Source organism: Apodemus sylvaticus, chromosome 7, assembly GCF_947179515.1.
Source record: "Apodemus sylvaticus chromosome 7, mApoSyl1.1, whole genome shotgun sequence".
NCBI lineage: Eukaryota > Metazoa > Chordata > Mammalia > Rodentia > Muridae > Apodemus > Apodemus sylvaticus.
In genome coordinates, this window is record NC_067478.1 from 83,948,024 (window position 1) to 83,952,064 (window position 4,041).

General features: G+C 44.3%; 1 non-coding gene across 1 annotated transcript; it reads left to right on the plus strand.

The window, feature by feature from the left end:
- The first annotated feature begins 1,198 nt into the window (after positions 1–1,198).
- Positions 1,199–1,303, plus strand: LOC127690242 (U6 spliceosomal RNA). Its single transcript, XR_007978983.1, has one exon. It is a non-coding gene; the product is annotated as a U6 spliceosomal RNA (small nuclear RNA).
- The last annotated feature ends 2,738 nt before the right edge of the window (positions 1,304–4,041 follow it).

Consider the following 4,041-nt stretch of genomic DNA (forward strand, 5'->3'; position numbering starts at 1 on the left):
CTCCTTTATGCTCCTAGATAAAATAATATATAAGTTGGCTCATAGCCTTGGGCTCCTTGGCTGCGGCCTTTCTCAGCCTTTTCTTGCTCTGACAGCCTTGGTAGTTTGAGGTTTACTGCTCAGTTGGAAGATGCGCTTCTGTTGGAATTTGGTTGATGGCTTCCTTGTGGCTATCCCGGGGTTGTGTGCTGGGAAGGCAGTTCACAAGGTCAAGGGTCACTTTTAAATCATCACATTGTCTTAGGGGAGTATCTTGGTCACTGTTCTATTGCTCTGAAGAAACACAATGACCAAAGCAACTTAAAAAAAAAGGATTTATTTATTTTTATTTATTTGAGTACACTGTAGCTGTCTTCAGACACACACCAGAAGAGTACATTGGATCCCATTATACATGGTTGTGAACCACCATGTGGTTGCTGGGAATTGAACCCAGAACCTCTGGAAGAGCAGTCAGTGCTCTTAACTGCTGAGCCATCTCTCCAGCCCCCAAAGCAACTCTGATAAAAGAAGGGATTTCACTGGGAGCTACAGTTTCAGAGATGTAGTCCATTATCTTCATGGCAGGGAGTCTCCAGTGGTCTCCGGAACAGTAACTCAGACTACTTCCTGATTCATAGCTAGAGAGAAAGAAAGCAAGACATATGTGGCCTACCCTTAGTGTCATGCTTCCTCCAAGGACACACCCACTCCAGCAAGGCCACATCTCCTAATCCTTCTAATCCTTCTCAACTAGTTCCACTCCCTGATGACTAAGTATTCAAATATGTGAGACTATGGGGGTCATCCCTATTCAAACCACCATAGGGTTTGACTACTGACATGGCTAATAACCATGTTTCCATGGATGGGTCAGGTGACTGGGAGTTTTGCCAGCAATCTCCATCATAAGTGTATCCCCACCCAATTCTGTTGGGTTTTGAAAGACATCACTATGTACAACCTAGAGTTGAGGAGAGGAGTTTTACTTCTTCCCCTATACAACCATTGATTTCAGATTGTCTACACTAATCATATAGACTTTCCTGTGTGAGAGAGTTATCTCCTAGTTGGAATGATCAATATTTTTAAAGGATTTGTCTTACTTTTATTTATGTGTGTGCATATGTGTGTATTCATGCCCCACATTTTCTTCATGCCCATGGAGGGTAGAAGAACTGTGGCTAGAGTTCCAGGCACTTGTAAAACACCTGGTGTGGTGCTTGCTTCAACTGCACATATAAAATTTGGAACAATACAGAGAAGATTAGCATGGCCCCTGTGCAAGGATAATACGAAAATTCACGAAGTGTTCCATATTTTTTTACATCTGATAGAGGGCTAATATCCAGTGTATACAAAGAACTCAAGAAGTTAGACTTCAGAGAGTCAAATAACACTATTAAAAATGGGGTACAGAACTAAACAGAGAATTTTCAACTGAGGAAACTCGAATGGCTGTGAATCACCTAAAGAAATGTTCAGCATCCTTAGTTATCAGGGAAATACAAATCAAAACAACCCTGAGATTCCACCTTACACCAGTCAGAATGGCTAAGATGAAAAACTCAGGGAACAACAGATGCTGGTGAGGATGTGGAGAAAGAGGAACACTCCTCCATTGTTGGTAGGATTGCAAGCTGGTAAAACCACTCTGGAAATAAATTTGGCAGTTCCTCAGAAAATTAGACATAGTACTACCTGAGGACCCAGCTGTACCACTCCTGGGCATATACCCAGAAGCTGCTCCAACATGTAATAAGGACACATACTCCACTATGTTCATAGCAGCCTTATTTATAATAGCCAGAAGCTGGAAAGAATCCAGATCTCCTTCAACAGAGGAATGGATACAGAAAATGTGGTATATCTACACAATGGAGTACTATTCAGCTATTAAAAACAATGAATTCATGAAATTCTTAGGCAAATGGATGGAACTAGAAAGTATCATCCTGAGTGAGGTAACCAATCACAAAAGAACATACATGGTATGCACTCACTGATAAGTGGATATTAGCCCAAAAGCTCAGAATAAACAAGATACGATTTGCAGACCACAGGAAGCTCAAGAAGAAGGAAGACCAAAGTGTGGGTGCTTTGTTTTTTCTGAAAAAGGGAACAAAATACTCACAGGAGCAATTATGGAGACAAAGTGTGGAGCAGAGACTGAAGGAAAGGCCACCCAGAGACTGTCCTACCTGGGGATTCATCCTATAAACAGTCACCAAACCCCGACACGATTGTGGATGACAAGAACTGCTTACAGAAGGGAGCCTGTTATGATTGTCTCCGGATGATCCCTGCCAGAGCCTTACAGATACCGAGGCAGATGCTAGCAGCCAACCATTGGACTGAATGTGGGGTCCCCAATGGAGGAGTTGCAGGGAGGACTGCAGTAGCTGAAGGGGTTTGCAGCCCCATGGGAAGAATGAGGATGTCGGTCACCCAGACGGCCCAGGGCTCCCAGGGACTAAGCCATCAACCAAGGGGTACACATGGCTCCAGCTGCAAGTGTGGCAGAGAAATGTCTTGTCGGGCATCTGTGGGAGGAGAGTCCTTTGGTCCTATGAAGGTTCGATAGACGCCCCAGAGTGGGGAAATCAAGGGTGGGTAGGTGGGTAGGAGTGGGTTGGGCGGAGGGGCATCCTCTTGGAGGCAGGGGTGGGAGGATGGGTTGGGGTTTTTTGGGAGGGGGAAACCGGGAAAGGGTATAACATTTGAAATGTAAATGAAGAATATATTCAATAAAAAAAAAAAAAAAACCACCTAGTGTGGGTGCTAAAAGCCAAACTCAGGTCCTCTGGAAGAACAGCAAGAACTCTTAAACACTAAGCCATCTCTCCAGGCTCCAGGAATGTTTAATATTTTATTCTGAATTTAAAAGTTTTAGCAGATGAGGGTTTGTGCAAGAATCATTTGTATTGAAACAACAGCTTGGCTGATAACTTTTCCAAACTTTGAACTAATGTTTGTGGACACTTGGTATCATGTGCTCTCGTGAACATCTCTCCTGTGTTTGGCTTTCCCTCACCCATGCAGGGATCACTGTTCCTCATAAAGAAACAGGCTCAGAGTATCACTTTACTCATAAGCCCTGTGTATTTCTCAACAGACTTTGAAAATATACCTTAAAAGTGGGAGGAAATCTCCTGACCCTTTAAATGCCCAGAATTGTAAGCTGGCCTTCTTTTTCCCTGACGTCTTCACATGTTACTCTCTCTATCTGTAGTCATCTATCCTTTCTTCCCTCTAGGCCTGGTTGTACAGGAAATAGATTGCTTATAAGCCTGTTGAGGAATCCAGTCTCGGGGATACCCATGGACACCTAAGTGCTCAGACATAAGGAACTGGGGGCCTCAGTTTGAATCCCCATCACCTGCATAAAAAGCCAGGTATGGCTATGCATGCCCTTGTAACCTCAGATAGCAAGACCCTGGCCACCATACCAGCCCCAAACCTCCACTCTCACATAAAGTGCCCTTACCACTCAAGGACATAAACATGATTCACACCTATGAGGACCTGAGAGATCTAGGAGCCTGGTTCACACTCTCAGCAAAATCCCCCACCCAGATGCTAAAAGGTGTGAGGGCAAGGAACCAGTGGAAGATTTAAAAGCTGCTATGGTTGGAAAAGAAAACTCAATCTGACCACCACCTGTGGACGGTTAACCCACCTGTGCCTCCAACAACAACAACAGAGAGTAAGGTTCGGCACGGCTCAGCCAACGTTAGAATGCAATTAGATACTCAAGGTCTGGTCCTCCTCAGGACTAGGCTTAGGCTTTGTACTAGGTGCATGATGAGGAGAAAGGAGGGCTTGGGCGCAGAATTTCACTGGATTTTTGCCCCCTAAAATCCTACAAGGATGTGGAAGAGGGGTTTATATTGTCAGTTTACCATGGGCATCAAAACTCCCAGAAGCAGTAATTTTCTAGACACGTTCTGGTTAGTGGTTATGCTGTTGAATTCCACCTTAAGCTCTTTGTGTGGATAGAGTTGATTTAAAGAAGGAGAATGAGAAAGAGGGGGGCAGAGGAGAGGGAGTCGGGGGCAGAGG